Here is a 20,330-nt window from a genome sequence, read left to right as displayed (position 1 = left end):
TGTTAGGGAACATTTGGAGTCGTATAAAGGGATTCAAGTACTCTTTTGCCTTTCAAGCGGGAATGTGGGATTTTTCTTGAGATTGTGCAGCGCAAAATTTCCTCATCTCGCACTGAGGGGATAATTTTGTGGTGTTTCTCGAATTGCGGTGGCAAGCTGGGAGTACTTCTGGAGTTGCGAATGGGACCTCAGGAAATCACTCTAGTTACATCAGGGAATCAGGCCCCTTTTGTGCTGGAAGGAGAACTTCCGGATCACTCTTGAGCCCTTTAATGGGAATAGGGCCTCTTCTGGAGTTGAGTCCATAAAGTGTGTTATCCTCTCCACTGAGGATGAATTTTAGGGACCATTTTGAGTCGCCTAAAGGGAGTCAAGTACCCTTTTGCCTTTCAAGCAGAAATTTGGGATGTCTCTTGAGATTCTGCAGCACAAAATTTCCTCATCTCACATTGTGGGGATAATTTTGTGGTGTTTCTCGAGTTGTGATGGGGACCTCAGAAACTTACTCGAGCTACTTCAGGGAATCAGGTCACATTTGTGCTGGAAGGGAAAATTCCGGATTAGTCTCGAGCCCTTTAATGGGAATAGGGCTTCTTCTGGAGTTGAGTCCATAAAGTGTGTATGCCTCTCCAATGGGGACGGCTGTGTGAGGGAACTTTCTGAGTCGCATAAAGTGTGTCAAGTACACTTTTGCATTTCAAGCAGGAATGTGGGATTTCTCTTGAGATTCTGCATCGCAAAATTACCTCATCTCGCATTGAGGGGATAATTTTGTTTTGTTTCTCGAATTGCGGCGGGAAGCTAGGGGTACTTCTGGAGTTGCGATGGGGACCTCAGGAATTCACTCGAGTTACTTCAGGGAATCAGGCCCCTTTTGTGCTGGAAAGAGAACTTCCGGATTACTTTTGAGCCCTTTAATGGGAATCGGGCCTCTTCTGGAGTTGAGTCCATAAAGTGTGTTATCCTCTGCACTGAGGACGAATGTTAGGGACCATTCTGAGTCGCCTAAATGGAGTCAAGTACCCTTTTGCGTTTCAAGTGGAAATGTGGGATTTCTCTTGAGATTCTGCAGCGCAAAATTTCCTCATCTCGCATTGAGGGGATAATATTGTGATGCTTCTCGAATTGCGGCGGGAAGCTGTGGGTACTTCTCGAGTTGAAGCGGGGACCTCAGGAACTCACTCGGATTGCTTCAGGGAAGTCAAGTCCCCTTTTTTGTTGGAAGGGGAACTTCAGGAATAATCTCGAACCATTAAAAGGGAATATTGCCTCTTCTCCATTAGAGTCCATAAAATATGTTCTCCTCTCCACTGAGGATGGATGTTAGGTAGTATTCTGAATCGCATAAAGGGAGTAAAGTACCCTTTTGTCTTTCAAGCGGGAATGTGGGATTTCTCTTGAGATTCTGCAGAGCAAAATTTCCTCATCTCGTATTGAGGGGATAATTTTGTGGTGTTTCTCGAATTGCGGCGGGAAGATGGGGGTACTTCTAGATTTGCAACGAGGACCTCAGGAACACACTCCAGTTACTTTAGGGAAGTCATGTCCCCTTGTGTTCTTGAAGGGGAACTTCCGGATTACTGTGGAGCCCTGTAAATGAAATAGGGCCTCTTTGCGAATTGAGTCCATAAAGTGTGTTTTCCTCTCCAATATGGAAGGATGTTAGGGAACTTTCTGAGTGACATAAAGGGAGTCAAGTACGCTTTTACCTTTCAATTGGGAATGTTGGATTTCTCTTCAGATTCTGCAGCGCAAAGTTTCCTCATCTCGCATGGAGGAGATAATTTTGTGGTGTTTCCCGAATTTTGGCGGGAAGCTGGGGCTACTTCTTGAGTTTCAACGGGGACCTCAGGAACTCACTGGTGTTACTTCAGGGAAGTCAGGTCCCCTTTTGTGCTGGATGGAGAACTTCCGGATTACTCTCGAGCCCTTAAAGGGAATAGAGGCTCTTTTGGAATTGAATCCATAAATTGTGTACGCCTCTGCAATGGGGACGGATTTTAGGGAACTTTCTGAGGGGCATAAAGTATGGAAAGTTCCCTTTTGCCTTTAAAGCGTTAATGTGGGATTTCTCCTGAGATTCTGCAGCACAAAATAACCTCATGTCGCATTGAGGGGATAATGTTGTGTTTTTTCTCGAATTGCCGTGGGAAGTAGGGGATATTTCTGGAGTTGAAACGGGAAGCTTTAGGAACTCTCTCGGGTGGCTCCAGGGAAGTCAAGTCCCCTTTTGTGTTGGAAGGGGAACTTTTTGATTTCTCTTGAGCCTTTAGATGGGAATATTGCCTCTTCTCGATTTGAGTGCATGAAAAGAGTTTTCCTCTCCACTGAGGATGGATGTTAGGGAATATTCTGAATCGCATAAAGAGAGTCAAGTACCGTTTTGCCTTTCAAGAAGGAATGTGATATTTCTCTTGAGATTCTGCAGCGCAAAATTTCCTCATCTCGCATTGAGGCGATAATTTTGCAGTGTTTCTCTAGTTGCGGCGGGAAGCTGGGGGTACTTCTCGAGTTGCCATGGTGACCTCAGGAACTCGCTCGGGTTTCTTCAGGTAAGGCAGGTTCCCTTTTGTGTTGGAAAGTGCACTTCCGGTTTACTCTCCAGCCGTTAAATGGGAATAGGGCCTCATCTAGAATTGAGTCCATAAAGTGTGTTCTCCTCTCCTATGGGGACGGCTGTATGAGGGTACTTTCTGAGTCGAATAAAGGATGTCAAGTACCCTTTTGCCTTTCAAGCGGGAATGTGGTATTTCTCTTGAGATTCTGCAGTGCACAATTTCCTCATCTCGCATTGAGGGGATAATTTTGTTGTGTTTCTCGAGTTGCGACGGGATGCTGTTGTTGCTTCTCCAGTTGCAACGGGGACCTCAGGAAGTCGCTCGGGTTGCTTCAGGGAAGTCAGGTCCCCTTTTGTGTTGGAATGGGAACTTCCTGTTTACTTTCGAGCCGTTAATGGGGAATAGGGATTCATCTGGAGTTGAGTCCAAAAAGTGTTTTTTCCTCTCCAATGAATACGGCTGTGTGAGCGAACTTTCTGAGTCGCATAAAGTGTGTCAATTAAACTTTTGCCTTTCAAGCGGGTATTTGGGACTTCTCTTGAGATTTTGGAGCTCAAAATTTCCTCATCTCGCATTGAGGGGATAATTTTGTTGTGTCTTGAGTTTCAGCTTGGATCTGGGGGTACATCTCGAGTTGCAACGTGGACCTCAGGAGCTCGTTCATGTTGCTTCCGGGAAGTCAGATCCCTTTTTTTTGGAAGTGGAACTTCCGGATTACTCTCGAGCCCTTAAATGGGAATAGGGCCTCTTCTAGATTTGAGTCCATAAATTGTGTTCTCTGCTCCAATAAGGACAGGTGTTAGGAAGTGTGTCTAGTGCCCTTTTGCCTTTCAAGCGGTAATGTGGGATTTCTATTTAATTGTGCAGTGCCAAATTTCCTCATCTAACATTTAGCGGATAATTTTTTGGTGTTTCCCCTTTTGAAGCGGGAAGCTGGGGGTACTTCTCGAGTTGCGACAGGGACCTCAGGAAGTCACTTGTGTTGCTTCAGGGAAGTTAGTTACCCTTTTCTGCTGGAAAGGGAATTTCGGGATTTCTCTCGAGCCGTTAAATGGGAATAGGGCCTCTTCCCAAGTTGAGTCCATAAATTGTGTTCTCCTCTCCAATGGGGATGGCTGTGTGAGGGAATTTTCTGAGTCGCATAAAGGGTGTCAAATACAGTTTTGCCTTTCCAGTAGAACGTGGGATTTCTCTTGAATTGTGCAGCAAAATATATTCCTGATCTTGCATTGAGGGGATAATTTTGTGGTGTTTCTAGAGTTGCGGCGGGAAGCTGGTTGAACTTCTCAGGTAGCGAAGAGGACCTCAGGAATTCACTCTGGCTGCTTCAGGGAAGTCAGGAACCCTTTTGTTTTGGAAGGGGAATTTCGGGATTACTGTTGAGCCTTTAAATGGGAATAGGGCCTCTTCTGGAGTTACGTCTGTAAAGGGTGTTCTCCTCTCCAATGGGGACGACTGTTTGAGGGAATTTTCTGAGTCTCACCCGGCTCTGCAAACGGGAGAAATACCAGCCCCACACACGCAGACACGAGAGATGCCGGCCCAGGTGGCTGAGATGCCAGAGACAGGGGCCTTGCCGGCGCAGACGTGAGAGAGACCTTCCCCACTCACGCAGACGCAAGAGACACAGGCCCCGCCCGTGAAGACGCGAGAGACCCCGGCCCTGCTCGCTCAGACGCTATTGTCCCTGGCGCCACCCGGGGAGACACAAGAGAAGCGGGCCCCGCCTGCACAGATGCGAGAGACCCTTGCCCCGCCCGCGCAGACGCAAGAGACCCTGTCCCCGCCTGCCCAGATGCGAGAGACCCCGGCCCCGTCCACCAGATGTGGGATACGCAGGCCCCGCCCATGCAGACTGGAGAGAAGCCGGCCCTGGCGCAACCAACCATGCAAAGATGCGCGGATGTGAGGAGCTACCCCATGCCTGAGGCCAGGGCAGGTGGCCGAGAGGAGGTACCCCACCTGCAATAGGCGGTGGCTGTGTGGGGGAGGGCCGAGAGGAGGTACTCACATTCAAAGTCAGGAGGGGCGGCCTTGAGGACATACCCCTCATCCAAGGTAAGGTGCAGCAGCTGTGCTTTCTTGGAGCAGCTGTGAAGAGATATCCCACACCCAAGGTAAGAGAAACTCAAATCAGATGGTAGGGATTGCGAGGGGGCATCAGATGGCAGACACACTGAAATCATAATCACAGGAATCTACTCGATCTGATCACATGGACCACAGCCGAATGTGGTCCACTGGAGAAGAGAATGGCAAACCACTTCAGGATATTTGCATTGAGAACCCCATGAACAGTATCAAAGGGCAAAATGACAGGATACTGAATGAGTAATTCCCCAGGTCTGTAGGTGCCCAGTATGCTACTGGAGACCAGTGGAGAAATAACTCTAGAAGGAATGAAGGGATGGAGCAAAAGCAAAACCAGTACCCAGAAGTGGATGTGACCGGTGATAGAAGCAATGTCTGGTGCTGTAAAGGGCAATATTGCATAGGAACCTGGAATGTAAGGTCCAGGAATCAAGGCAAATTGGAAGTGGTCAAACAGGAGATGGCAAGAGTGAACATAGACATTCTAGGAATCAGTAAATTAAAATGGACTGGAATGTGTGAATTTAACTCAGATGACCATTATATCTACTACTGTGGGCAGAAATCCCTTAGAAGAAATGGAGTAGCCATCATGGTCAACAAGAGACTCCGAAATGCAGTACTTGGATGCAATCTTAAAAACGACAGAATGATTTCTGTTCGTTTCCAAGGCAAACCATTCAACATTACAGTAATCCAGGCCTATGCCCCAACCACTAACGCTGAAGAAGCCGAAGGTGAACGGTTCTATGAAGACTTACAAGAACTTTTAGAACTAACACCCAAAAAAGATGTCCTTTTCATTATAGGGGACTGGAATGCAAAAGTAGGAAGTCAAGAAACACCTGGAGTAACAGGCAAATTTGGCCTTGGAGCACGGAATGAAGCAGGACCAAGTCTAATAGAGTTTTGTCAAGAGAATACACTGGTCATAGCAAACTCCCACTTCCAACAACACAAGAGGAGATTCTACACGTCGACATCACCAGATGGTCAACACCGAAATCAGATTGATTATATTCTTTGCAGCCAAAGATGGAGAAGCTGTATACAGTTAGCAAAAACAAGACCAGGAGCTGCCTGTGGCTCAGATCATGAAATCCTTATAGCCAAATTCAGACTTAAATTGAAGAAAGTAGGGAAAACCCCTAGAGCATTCAGATATGACCTAAATCAAATCCCTTATGATTATACAGTGGAAGTGAGAAATAGATTTAAGGGACTAGATCTGATAGATAGAGTGCCTGATGAACTCTGGACGGATGTTCGTGACATTGTACAGGAGACAGGGACCAAGAGCATCCCCATGGAAAAGAAATGCAAAAGAGCGAAATGGCTGTCTGAGGAGGCCTTACAAATAGCTGTGAAAAGAAGAGAGGTGAAAAGCAAAGGAGAAAAGGAAAGATATAAGCATCTGAATGCAGAGTTCCAAAGAATAGCGAGGAGAGATAAGAAAGCCTTCCTCAGTGATCAATGCAAAGAAATAGAAGAAAACAACAGAATAGGAAAAACAAGAGATCTCTTCAAGAACATTAGAGATTCCAAGGGAACATTTCATGCAAAGATGGGCTCGATAAAGGACAGAAATGTTATGGACCTAACAGAAGCAGAAGATATTAAGAAGAGGTGGCAGGAATACACAGAAGAACTGTACAAAAAAGATCTTCACGACCAGGATAGTCACTAAAATGTGATCACTGACCTAGAGACAGACATCTTCGAATGTGAATTCAAGTGTGCCATAGAAAGCAACACTACGAACAAAGCTAGTGGAAGTGATGGAATTCCAGTTGGACTCTTTCAAATCTTGAAAGATGATGCTGTTAAAGTGCTGCACTCAATATGCAAACAAATTTGGAAAACTCAGCAGTGGCCACAGGACTGGAAAAGGTCAGTCTTCATTCCAATCCCAAAGAAAGGCAATGCCAAAGAATGCTCAAACTACCACACAATTGCACTCATCTCACACGCTAGTACAGTCATGCTCAAAATTCTCCAATCCAGGCTTCAGCAATATGTGATCCGTGAACTCCCAGATGTTCAAGCAGGTTTTAGAAAAGGCAGAGGCACCAGAGATCAAATTGCCAACATGGGCTGGATCATGGAGAAAGCGAGAGAGTTCCAATAAAACATCTATTTCTGCTTCATTGACTATGCCAAAGCCTTTGACTGTGTGGATCACAATAAACTTTGGAACATTCTGAAAGAGATGGGAATACCAGACCACCTGACCTGCCTCTTGAGAAACCTGTATGCAGGTCAGGAAGCAACAGTCAGAACTGTGCATGGAACAACAGACTGGTTCCAAATAGGAAAAGGAGTACATCAAGGCTGTATATTGTAATCTTGCTAATTTAACTTATATGCTGAATGCATCATGAGAAATGCTGGGCTGGAAGAAGAACAATTGGAATCAAGATTGCTGGGAGAAATAACAATAACCTCAGATATGCAGATGACACCACCTTTAGGGCAGAAATTGAAGAGGAACTCAAAAGCCTCTTGATGAAAGTGAAAGAGGAGAGTGAAAAGTTTGGCTTGAAGCTCAACATTCAGAAAACAAAGGTCATGGAATCTGGTCCCAACAGTTCATGAGAAATAGATGGAAAAACATTGGAAACAGTGTCACACTTTATTTTTTTGGGCTCCAAAATCACTGCAGATGCTGATTGCAGCCATGAAATTAAAAGGCGCTAACTCCTTGGAAAGAAAGTTATGACCAACCTTGATAGTATATTAAAAACAGAGACATCACTTTGCCAAAAAAGCTCCACCTAGTCAAAGCTATGGTTTTTCCCTTTGTCATGTATGGATGTGAGAGTTGGACTGTGAAGAAAGCTGATCGCCGAAGAATTGATGCTTTTGAACTGTGGTATTGGAGAAGACTCTTGAGAGTTCCTTGGACTGCAAGAAGATTCATCCAGTCCATTCTAAGGGAGATCAATCCTGGGTGTTCATTGAAAGGACTGATGCTAAAGCTGAAACTGCAATACTTCGGCCACTTCATGTGATGAGTTGACACACTGGAAAAGATTCTGATGCTAGGAAAGGTTGGGGGCTGGAGGAGAAGGGGACGACAGAGAATGAGATGGCTGGATAGCATCACCGACTCTGTGGCCATGAGTTTGAGTGAATTCCGGGAGTTGGAGATGGACAAGGAGGCCTGGCGTACAGTGATTCATGGGGTTGCGGAGAGTCGGACACGACTGAGCGACTGAACTGAACTGAACTGAATAAAGTGTGTCAAATACGCTTTTCCCTTTCAGGCGGAAATGTGGGATTTCTCTTGAAATTCTGCAGTGCAAAAGTTCCTCATTACGCATTGAGGGGATAATTTTTTGGTGGTTCTCGAGTTGCGGCGGTAAGCTGGGGATACTTGTCGAGTTGCGACGGGGACCTCAAGTACTTGCTTGGGTTGTTCACTGAAGTCAGATTCCCTTTTGTGTTGGAAAGGAAACTTCCGGTTTGCTGTCGAGCCCTTAAATGTGAACGGGGGCTCATCTCGAATTGAATTCATAAAGTGTGTTCTCCTCCCAATTAGGACGGCTGTGTGAGGGAACTTTCTGAGTTGCGTAAAGTGTGTCAAGTACACTTTTGCCTTACATGAGGGAATGTTTTATTTCTCTTGAGATTCTGCATCGCAAAATTTCCTCATCTCGCATTGAGGGGATAATTTTATTGTGTTTCTCGAATTGCGGCGGGAAGCTGGGGGTACAACTGGAGTTGCTAGGAGGACCTCCGGAACTCACTCGTGTTGCTTCTGGGAAGTCAGGTCCCCTTTTGTGTTGGAAGCGGACCTTCTGCTTTACTCTCGAGCCGTTAAATGGGAATAGGGTCTCATCTCGAATTGAGTCCAAAAATTGTGTTCTCCACTGCAATGGGGACGGCTGTGTGAGGGAACTTTCTGAATGCAAAAAGGGTGTCAAGTACCCTTTTGCCTTTCAAGAGGGAATGTGGTATTTCTCTTGAGATTCTGCAGCGCAAAATTCCCTCATCTCGCATTGAGCGTATAATTTTGTGGTGTTTCTCGAGTTGCGGCGGGAAAAAGAGGTTACTTCTCGAGTTGCCACGGGGACCTCAGGAAATCGCTCGGGTTGCTTCTGGGAGGTATGTTCCCCTTTTGTGTTCTAATGTGAATTTCCTGTTTACTCTCGAGCCGTTAAATGGAAATAGGGGCTTTTCTCGAATTGAGTTCGTAAACTGTGTTCTCCCATCCAAAGTTGACGGCTGTAAGAGGGAACATTCTGAGTCGCATAAACGGTGTCAAGTACCCTTTTGCCTTTCAAGAGGGAATGTAGTATTTCTCTTGAGTTTCTGCAGCGCAAAATTTCCTCATCTCTCATTGAGGGGATAATTTTGTGGTGTTTCTCTTGTTGCGGCCTGAAGCTGGGGGTCCTTCACGAGTTGCAACGGGGAACTCATAAACTCGTTCGGGTTGCTTCAGGGAAGTCAGGTTCCCTTTGGTGTTGGATGGGGAACTTCCGGTTTACTCTCGAGCTTTTAAATGGGAATAGGCGCTCACACGAATTGAGTCCATTTAAGTGTGTTCTCCTCTCCAATGGGGAGGGCTCTGTGAGGGAAACTTCTGAGGCGCATAAAGGGTGTCAAGTACCCTTTTGCCTTTCAATAGGGAATGTGGTATTTGTCTTGAGATTGTGCAGCGCAAAATTTCCTCAACTTGCATTGAGGGGATAATTGTGTGGTGTTTCTCGTACTGCAGCGGAAAGCTTGGGGTACTTCTCGACTTGCAATTGGGACCTTAGGAACTCGCTCGGGTTGTTTCAGGGAAGTCAGGTCCCCTTTGATGTTGGAAGGGGAACTTCCGGTTTACTCTCAAGCCGTTAAATGGGAATAGGGGCTCATTTCGATTTGAGTCCATAAAGTGTGTTTTCCTCTCCAATGGGGACTGATGTTAGTGAAATTTCAGAGTCGCATAAAGGGTGTCAAGTACACTTTTGCCTTTCAGTAGGGAATGTGGCATTTCTCTTGAGATTCTTCAGCACAAAATTTCCTCATCTCGCATTGAGGGGATAATTTGGTGGTGCTTTCTATTAGCGGCGGAAAGCTGGGGGTACTTCTCGAGTTGCAACGGGAACCTCAGTAACTCACTCGGGTTACCTCGGGCAAGTCAGGTCACCTTTGGTGTTGGAAGGGAACTTTCGGTTTACAATCGAGCCGTTAAATTGGAATAGGTCCTCCTCTAAAATTGAGTCCATAAAATGTGTTCTCCTCTCCAATGGGGACTGATGGTAGTGAAATTTCTCAGTCGAATAAAGGGTTTCATGTATACTTTTCCCTTTGAAGAGGGAATGTGGTATTTCTCTTGAGATTCTGCAGCGCAAAATTTCCTCTTCTCCCATTGAGGGGATACTTTTGTGGGGTTTCTCGAGTTGCGGCCGGCAGCTCTGAGTACTGCTCGAGTTGCGACGGGGACCTCAGGAACTCGCTCGGGTTGCTTCAGGGAAGTCAGGTCCACTTTGGTGTTGGAAGGGGAACTTCCGGTTTACTCTGGAGTCGTTAAATGGGAATAGGGGTTCATCTCGATTTGATTCCATAAAGTGTGTTCTCCTCTCCACTGGGGACGGCTGTGTGAGGGAACTTTCTGAGTCGCATAATGGTTGTCAAGTATCCTTTTGCCTTTCAAGAGGGAATGTGGTTTTTCTCTTGAGATTCTGCAGCGCAAATTTTCCTCATCTCATTGAGGGGATAATTTTGTGGTGTTTCTCGAGTTGCGGCGAGAAGCTGGGTTTATTTCTCGAGTGGCGACGGCGACATCAGGAACTCGCTCGGGTTGCTTCAGGGAAGTCAGGTCCCTTTTGTGTTGGAAGCGGACCTTCTGCTTTACTCTCGAGCCGTTAAATGGGAATACGGTCTCATCTCGAATTGAGTTCAAAAATTGTGTTCTCCTCTGTAATGGGGATGGCTGTGTGAAGGAACTTTCTGAGTGCAAAATGGGTGTCAAGTACCCTTTTGCCTTTCAAGTGGGAATGTGGGATTTCCCTTGAGATTCTGCTGCGCAAAATTACCTCATCTCGCATTGACGGGATAAATTTGTTATGTTTCTCTAGTAGCGGCGGGAATCAGGGGGTTCTTCTCGAGTTCCAGCGGGGAACTGAGGAACTCGTTCAGGTTGCTTCAGGGAAGTCAATCCCCTTTTGTGTTGGAAAGGGACATTCCGGATTACTCTCGAGCCCTTTAATGGGAATTGGGCCTCTTCACGATTTGAGTCGATAAAGTGTGTTCTCCTCTCCACTGAGGACAGATGTTATTGACCATTTTTAGTCGCATACAGGAAGTTAAGTACACTTTTGCCTTTCAAGGGGGAATGTGGTATTTCTCTTGATTTTCGGCCCAAAATTTCCTCATCTCGCATTGAGTGGATAATTTTGTGGTGTTTCTCGGATTGTGGTGGGAAGCTGGCGGTACTTCTCGAGTTGCGATGGGGAACCTAGGAACTCACTCGAGTTACTTCAGGGAAGTCAGGTCCCCTTTTTGAGCTGGAAAGGAACTTCCGAATTACTCCCGAGGCCTTTAATGGGTATAGGGCCTCTTCTAGACCTGAGTCCATAAAGTGTATTTTCCTCTCCAGTGGGGACGGAAGTTAGGGAACTTTCTGAGTGGCATCAGTTCAGTTCAGTTCAGTTCAGTCGCTCAGTCGTGTCCGACTCTCCGCGACCCCATGATTCACAGCACGCCAGGCCTCCCTGTCAATCACCAACTCCCGGAGTACACTCAAACTCATGTCCACAGAGTCAGTGATGCCATCCAGCCATCTCATTCTCCGTTGTCCCCTTCTCCTCCCGCCCCCAACCTTTCCCAGCATCAGAGTCTTTTCCAGTGAGTCAACTCGTCGCATGAGGTGGCCAAAGTATTGCAGTTTCAGGTTTAGCATCAGTCCCTCCAATGAACATCCAGGATTGATCTCCTTTAGAATGGACTGTTTGGATCTCCTTGCAGTATAAGGGACTCTGAAGAGTCTTCTCCAACACCACAGTTTAAAAGCATTGATTCTTTGGCGATCAGCTTTCTCACAGTCCAACTCTCACATCCATACATGACCACGGGAAAAACCATTGCCTTGACTAGACAGACCTTGGTTGGCAAAGTAATGTCTCTGCTTTTTAATATACTATCAAGGTTGGTCATAACTTTCCTTCCAAGGAGTAAGCGTCTTTTAATTTCATGGCTGCAATCAGCATCTGCAGTGATTTTGGAGTCCAAAAAAATAAAGTGTGACACTGTTTCCACTGTTTTTCCATCTATTTCCCATGAAGTGATGGGACCAGATGCCATGATCTTTGTTTTCTGAATGTTGAGCTTCAAGCTAACCTTTTTATTCTCCTCTTTCACTTTCATCAAGAGGCTTTTGAGTTCCTCTTCACTTTCTGCCGTAAGGGTGTTGTCATCTGCATATCTGAGGTTATTGATATTTCTCCCAGCAGTCTTGATTCCAGCTTGTGCTTCTTCCAACCCAGCGTTCCTCATGATGTACTCTGCATATAAGTTAAATAAGCAAGGTGACAATATACAGACTTGACGTACACCTTTTCCTATTTGGAACCAGTCTGTTGTTCCATGTCCAGTTCTAACTGTTGCTTCCTGACCTGCATACAGGTTTCTCAAGAGGCAGGTCAGGTGGTCTGGGATTCCCATCTCTTTCAGAATGTTCCACAGTATATTGTGATCCACGCAATCAAAGGCTTTGGCATAGTCAATGAAGCAGAAATAGATGTTTTTCTGAAACTCTCTTGCTTTCTCCATGATCCAGCGGATGTTGGCAATTTGATCTCTGGTGCCTTTGCCTTTTCTAAAACCTGCTTGAACATCTGGGAGTTCATGGTTTACACACTGATGAAGCCTGGCTTGGAGAATTTTGAGCATGACTTTACTAGTGTGTGAGATGAGTGCAATTGTGCGGTAGTTTGAGCATTCTTTGGCATTGCCTTTCTTTGGGATTGGAATGAAGACTGACCTTTTCCAGTCCTGTGGCCAGTGCTGAGTTTTCCAAATCTGCTGGCATATTGAGTGCAGCACTTTCACAGCATCATCTTTCAAGTCTTGAAATAGCTCAACTGGAATTCCATCACCTCCAATAGCTTTGTTAGTAGTGTTGCTTTCTAAGGCCGACTTGACTTCACATTCCAAGATGTCTGACTCTAGGACAGTGATCACGTTATCGTGACTATCTTGCTCATGAAGATCTTTTTTGTACAGTTCTTCTGTGTATTCTTGCCACCTCTTCTTAATATCTTCTGCTTCTGTTAGGTCCATATCATTTCTGTCCTTTATCGAGCCCATCTTTGCATGAAATATTCCCTTGGAATCTCTAATGTTCTTGAAGAGGTCTCTTGTTTTTCCTATTCTGTTGTTTTCCTCGATTTCGTTGCATTGATCACTGAGGAAGTCTTTCTTATCTCTCCTTGCTATTCTTTGGAACTCTGCATTCAGATGCTTATATCTTTCCTTTTTTCCTTTGCTTTTCACCTCTCTTCTTTTCACAGCTATTTGTAAGGCCTCCTCAGACAGCCATTTCGCTCTTCTGCATTTCTTTTCTATGAGGATGGTCTTGGTCCCTGTCTCCTGTACAATGTCACAAACCTCCGTCCAGAGTTCATCAGGCACTCTATCTATCAGATCTAGTCCCTTAAATCTATTTCTCACTTCCACTGTATAATCATAAGGGATTTGATTGAGGTCATATCTGAAAATGTGTCAAATCGCTTTTGCCTTTCAAGTGGGAAAGTTGGATTTCTCTTGAGATTCTGCAGCGCAAAATTACCTCATCTCGCATTGAGGGGATAATTTTGTGGTGTTTCTCGAGTTGCAGCGGGAAACGGGCTTTACTTCTGCAGTTGCAACGGGGACCCCAGGAAGTCGCTCATGTTGCTTCAGGGAATTTAAGTCCCCGTTTGTGTTAAGTTCCGGATTACTCTTGAGCCATTTAATGGTAATAAGTCCTCTTCTTGATTTGAGTTCATAAAATGTGTTCTTCTCTCCACTGAGGACGGATGTTATGGACCATTCTGGTCGCATAAACGGAGTCAAGTACCCTTTTGCCTTTCAAGAGGGAATGTGGTATTTCTCTTGAGATTCTGCAGCTCAAAATTTCCTCATCACGCATTGCAGTGATAATTTTGTGGTGTTTCTCGAGTTGTGGCCAGAAGCTGGGGTATTTTGCGTGTGGCTACAGGGACCTCAGGAACTCGCTCCAGTGCCTTCATGGCAGTCAGTTCCCCTTTTTTGTTGGAAGGGGAACTTCCAGTTTACTCTCCAGCCGTTAAATGGGAATAGGGCTTCATCTCGAATTGAGTACATAAAGTGTGTTCTCCTTTCCAATGGGGACTGAGGTTAGTGAATTTTCTGAGTCGCATAAAGGGTATCAAGTACCCTTTTGCCTTTCAAGAGGGAATGTGGTATTTCTCTTGAGATTCTGCAGCGCCAAATTTCCTCATCTCGCATTGAGGGGATAATTTTGTGGTGTTTTTTGAGTTGCATCGGGAACCTCTGGGTACTTCTCGAGTTGCGACAGGGACTTCATGAACTCGCTAGGGTTGCTTCAGGGAAGTCAGGTCCCCTTTGGTGTTGGAAGGGGAACTTCCGGTTTACTCTCGAGCCGTTAAATGGGAATAGGGGCTCTTCTCGAATTTAGTGTATAAAGTGTGTTCTCCTCTCCAATCAGGAGGGCTGTGTGAGGGAATTTTCTGAGTCGCATAAAGGCTGTCAAGTACCCTTTTGCCTTTCAAGAGGGAATGTGGTATTTCTATTGAGATTCTTCAGCGCAAAATTTCCTCATCTCGCATTGAGGCGATAATTTTGTAGTATTTCTCGAGTCGCAGCGGGAAGCTGGGGGTACTTCTCGAGTTGCGACGGGGACCTCAGGAACTCGCTAGGGTTCCTTCAGGGAAGTCAGGTCCCCTTTTGTGTTGGAAGAGGAACTCAGGTTTACTCTCGGTGCTGCTAAATGGGAATAGGGCCTCATCTCGAATTGAGTCTATAAAGTGTGTTCTCCTCTCCAATGGGGACTGATGTTAGTGAAATTTCTGAGTCGCATAAAGGGTGGCAAGTACCCTTTTGCCTTTCAAGAGGGAATGTGGTATTTCTCTTGAGATTCTGCAGCGCCAAATTTCCTCATCTCGCATTGAGGGGATAATTTTGTGGTGCTTCTCGAGTTGCGGTGGGAAGCTGGGGTACTTCTCGAGTTGCGACGGGCACCTCAGGAACTCTCTCCTTTTTCTTTAAGGAAGGCAGGTCCCCTTTGGAGTTGGAAGGGGAACTTCCGGTTTACTCTCGAGCCGTTAAATGGGAATAGGGCCTCATCTCGAATTGAGTCCATAAATTTTGTTCTCCAACCAATCGGGACTGATGTTAGTGAAATTTCTGAGTCGCATTCAGGGTGTCAAGTACCCTTTTGCCTTTCAAGTGGGAATGTGGTATTTCCCTTGAGATTCTGCTGCGCAAAATTACCTCATCTCGCATTGACGGGATAAATTTGTTGTGTTTCTCTAGTTGCGGCGGGAAGCAGGGGGTTCTTCTCAAGTTCTGACCGGGAACTCCGGAACTCGCTCAAGTTGCTTCAGGGAAGTCAAGTCACCTTTTATGTTGGAAGGGGACATTCCGGATTACTCTCGAGCCCTTTAATGGGAATATGGACTCTTCTCGACCTGAGTCCATAATGTGTGTTCTCCTGTCCAATGGAGACGGATGTTAGGGAACTTTCTGAGTGGCATAAAGTGTGTCAAATCCCCATTTGCCTTTCAAGCGGGAATGTGGTATTTCTCTTGAGATTCTGCAGCGAAAATTTTCCTCATCTCGCATTGAGGAGATAATTTTGAGGTGTTTATGGAGTTGCGGCCTTAGGCTGGGGGTACTTCTCGAGTTTCGACAGGCTCCTCAGGAACTCGCTTGGGTTTGTTTCAGCGAAGTCAGTTCACCTTTGGTGTTGGAAGGGGAATTTCCGGTTTACTCTCGAGCCGCTAAATGGGAATAGGGCCTCATCTCGAATTGAGTCTATAAAGTGTTTTCTCCTCTCCAATGGGGACTGATGTTAGTTTAATTTCTGAGTCGCATAAAGGGTGGCAAGTACCTTTTCGCTTTTCAAGAGTGAATGTCGTATTTCTCTTGAGATTCTGCAGCGCCAAATTTCCTCATCTCGCATTGAGGGGATAATTTTGTGGTGTTTCTCGAGTTGCGGTGGGAAGCTGGGGGTACTTCTCGAGTTGTGATGGGGACCTCAGGAACTCTCTCGTTTTTCTTCAGGGAAGGCAGGTCCCCTTTTGTGTTGGAAGGGGAACTTCTGGTTTACTCTCGAGCCGTTAAATGGGAATAGGGCCTCATCTTGAATTGAGTCCATAAAGTGTGTTCTCCTCTCCAGTGTGTACTGATGTTAGTGAAATTTTTGATTCGCATAAAGGGTGTCAAGTACCATTTTGCCTTTCAAGTGGGAATGTGGGATTTCCCTTGAGATTCTACTGCGCAAAATTACCTCATCTCGCATTGACAGGAAAAATTTGTTGTGTTTCTCTAGTTGCGGCGGGAAGCAGGGTGTTCTTCTCAAGTTCCGACGGGGAACTCAGGAACTCGCTCAGGTTGCTTCAGGGAAGTGGTATTGTGGTATTGTGTTAATGTGGTATTTCTCTTGAGATTATGCAGCCCAAAATTTCCTCATCTCGCATTGAGGGGAAAATTTTGTGGTGTTTCTCGAATTGTGTCAGGAAGCTGGGGGTAATTCTCGAGTTGCGATGGGGACCTCAGGAACTCACTCCAGTTACTTCAGTTAAGTCAGGTCCCCTTTTTGAGCTGGAAAAGGAACTTCCGAATTACTCCCGAGCCCTTTAATGGGAATAGGGCCTCTTCTCGAGCTGAGTCCATAATGTGTGTTCTCCTGTCCAATGGAGACGGATGTTAGGGAACTTTCTGAGTGGCATAAAGTGTGCCAAATCCCCATTTGCCTTTCAAGCGGGAATGTGGTATTTCTTTTGAGATTCTGCAGTGCAAAATTTCTTCATCACGCATTGAGGGGATAATTTTGAGGTGTTTCTGGAGTTGTGGCCTGAAGCTGGGGGTACTTCTCGAGTTTCAACGGGCTCCTCAGGAACTCGCTCGGGTTGCTTCAGCGAAGTCAGATCACCTTTGGTGTTGGAAAGGGAATTTCCGGTTTACTCTCGAGTCGTTAAACGCGAATAGGGGCTCATCTCGAATTGAGTCCATAAAATGTGTACTTCTCTCCAATGGGGACTGATGTTACTGAAATTTCTGAGTCACATGTCAAGTATCCTTTTGCCTTTCAAGAGGGAATGTGGTATTTCTCTTGAAATTCTGCAGCGCAAAATTTCCTCATCTCTCATTGAGGGGCTAATTTTGTAATGTTTCTCAAGTTGCGACGGGAGACTGGGGGTACTTCTCGAGTTGCGACGGCGACCTCAGGATATCGCTTGGGTTGCTTCAGGAACGTCAGTTGAACTTTTTTTGTTTGAAGGGGACCTTCCGGTTTACTCTCGGAATGGGAATAGGGGCTCATCTCGAATTGAGTCCATAAAGTGTGTTCTCCTCTCCAATGGGGTCGGCTGTGTGAGGGAGCTTCTGAGTCGCATAAAGGGTGTCAAGTAGCCTGTTACCTTTCAAGAGGGAATGTGGTATTTCGCTTGAGGTTCTGCAGCGCAAAATTTCCTCACCTCGCATTGAGGGGATAATTTTGTGGTGTTTACTGAGTTGCGGCGGGAAGCTGGGGGTACTTCACAACTTTCAACGCAGACCTCAGAAATTCGCTCGAGTTGCTTCAGGGAAATCAGGTCCCCTTTTTGTTGAATGGAGAACTTCTGAGTTACTCTCGATCCCACAAATGGGAATAGGGGCTCATCTCGAATTGAGTCCATAATGTGTTCTCCAGTCCAATGGGGACGGCTGTGTGAGGGAACTTTCTGAGTCGCATAAAGCGTGTCAAGTACCCTTTTGCCTTTCAAGAGGGAATGTGGAGTTTCTCTTGAGATTCTCCAGTGCAAAATTTCCTCATCTCGCATTGAGGGGATAATTTTGTGGTGTATCTCGAGTTGTGGCGGGAAGCTGGGAGTACTTCTTGATTTGTGGCAGGTACCTCAGGAACTCGCTCTGGTTGCTTAAGTGAACTCAGTTCCCCTTTTTTGTTGGAAGGGGAACTTCCGGTTTTCTCTCGAGCTGTTAAATGGGAATAGAGCCTCATCTCCAATTGAGTCCATAAAGTGTGTTTTCCTCTCCAATGGGGACGGTTGTGTGAGGGAACTTTCTGAGTCGCATAAAGAGTGTCAAGTACACTTTTGCCTTTCAAGCTGGAATGTGGTATTTCTCTTGAGATTCGGCAGCTCACAATTTCCTCATCTCGCACTGAGGGGATAACTTTGTGGTGTATCTCGAGTTGAGGCGGGAAGCTGGGGGTACTTCTCGAGTTGCGACGGGGTCCTCAGGAACTCGCACGGGTTGCTTCAGGGATGTCAGGACCCCTTTTGTGTTGGAAGGGGAACTTCCGGTTTACTCTCGAGTAGTTAAATAGTAATAGGGACTCATCCGAATAGAGTCCATAAAGTGTGTTCTCCTCTCCAATGGGAATGGCTCTGTGAGGGAAATTTCTGAGTGGCATAAAGAGGGTCAAGTACCTTTTTGCCTTGCAAGAGGGAATGTGGTATTTCTCCTGAGATTCTGCAGCAAAAAATTTCCTCATCTCGCATTGAAGGGATAATTTTGTGGTGTTTCTCGAGTTGGGGCGGAAAGCTGGGGGTACTTCTCGAGTTGCGTCGGTTTCCTCAGGACCTCGCTCTGGTTGCTACAGGGAAGTCAGGTGCCCTTTTTTAGTGGAAAGGGACCTTCCGTTTTACTCTCGAGCTGTTAAATGGGAATATGGGCTCATCTTGAATTGAGTCCATAAATGTGTTCTCCTCTCCAATGGGAATGGCTGTGTGAGGGAACTTTTTGAGTCGCATTAAGTAAGTACCCTTCTGCCTTTCAAGAGGAAATGTGGGAATTCTCTTGAGATTCTGTAGCGCAAAATTACCTCATCTCGCACTGAGGGGATAATTTTCTGGTGTTTCTCGAGTTGTGACGGAGAGCTAAGTTACTCTCTCGGGTTGCTTCAGGGAAGTCAAGTCCCCTGTCGTGTTAGAAGGGGGACTTCCAGATTACTCTCGAGCCGATAAATTGGAATATTGCCTCCTCTCGATTTGAGTCCATAAAGTGTGTTCTTCTCTCCAATGAGAACGGATGTTAGGGACCATTCTGAGTCGCCTAAATTGAGTCAAGTACCGCTTTGCCTTTCAAGCGGAAATGTGCGATTTCTCTTGAGATTCTGCAGCGCAAAATTACCTCATCTCGCATTAAGGGGTTAATTTGGTGGTGTTTCTGGAGTTGCGGCGGGAAGCAGGGGGTACTTGTAGAGTTGCGATGGGGACCTCAGGAACTCGCTCCAGTTTCTTCAGGGAAGTCAAGTCCCCTTTTGTGTTGGTTGGGGAACGTCCGGATTACTCTCGAGCTGTTAAATGGGAATATTGCCTCTTCTCGATTTAAGTCCATAAAGTGTGTTCTCCTCTCCACTGAGGACGGATATTAGGGAACATCCTGAGTCGCCTAAAGGGAGTCAAGTACCCTTTTGCCTTTCAAGTGGGTATGTGGGAATTCTCTTGAAATTCTACAGCGCAAATTACCTCATCTCGCATTGAGGGGACAATTTTGTGATGATTCTCGAGGTTCTGTGGGAAGCAGGGTACTTCTGGAGTTGCGACGGGGATCAAAGGAACTCGCTCGATTTGCTTTAGGGAAGTCAAGTTCCCGTTTGTGTTGGAAGGAGAACTTTCGGATTACTCTCGAGCCGTTAAATGGAAATATTGCCTCTCTTGATTTAAGTCCATAAAGTGTGTTCCCCACTCCACTGAGGACGGATGTTAGGGAACATTTTGAGTCTCATAAAGGGAGTCAAGTACCCTTTTGCCTTTCAAGCGTGAATGTGGGATTTCCCTTGAGATTCTTCAGCAGAAAATTTCCTCATCTCGCATTGAGGGGATAATTTTGTGGTACTTCTTGAATTGCAGCGAGAAGCTGGGGTACTTATCGAGGTGCGACGGGGACCTCAGGAACTCACTCGAATAACCTCAGGGAAGTCAGGTCCCCTTTTGTGCTGGAAGGGGAACTTCCAGATTATTCTCTAGCCCTTTAATTGGAATAGGGCCTCTTCTCGTGTTGATTCCATAGAAAGTGTTCTCCTCTCCACTGTGAAGGGATGTTAGGGAACTTTGTGAGTGGCATAAAGTGTGTCAAGTACCATTTTGCCTTTCAAGAGGGAATGTGGGATTTCTCTTGAGATCCTGCAGCGCAAAATTACCTCATCTAGCATAGAGGGGATAATTTTGTGGTGTTTCTCGTGTTGCGGCAGGAAGCAGCGGGTACTTTTCGATTTGCGAGGAGAAACTCAGGAACTCGCTCCAATTGACTCACGGAAGTCAAGTCCCCTTTTGTGTTGGAAGGGGAACTTCCGGGTTACTCTCGAGCCGTTAAATGGGAATATTGCCTCTTCTGGATTTGAGGCCATAAATTGTTTTTCCCTCTCCACTGAGGACAGATGTTAGGGAACATTCTGAGTGGCATGAAGGGAGTCAATACCCTTTCTCCTTTCAAGCGGGAATGTGGTATTTCTCTTGAGATTCTGCAGCTCAAAATTTCCTC

The sequence above is a fragment of the Moschus berezovskii genome, chromosome 20 (genome assembly GCF_049115385.1).
Source record: "Moschus berezovskii isolate FMDL1 chromosome 20, NW_MosBer_1.0, whole genome shotgun sequence".
In the NCBI taxonomy this organism is placed as follows: Eukaryota; Metazoa; Chordata; class Mammalia; order Artiodactyla; family Moschidae; genus Moschus; species Moschus berezovskii.
This window is presented reverse-complemented; position numbering follows the sequence as displayed.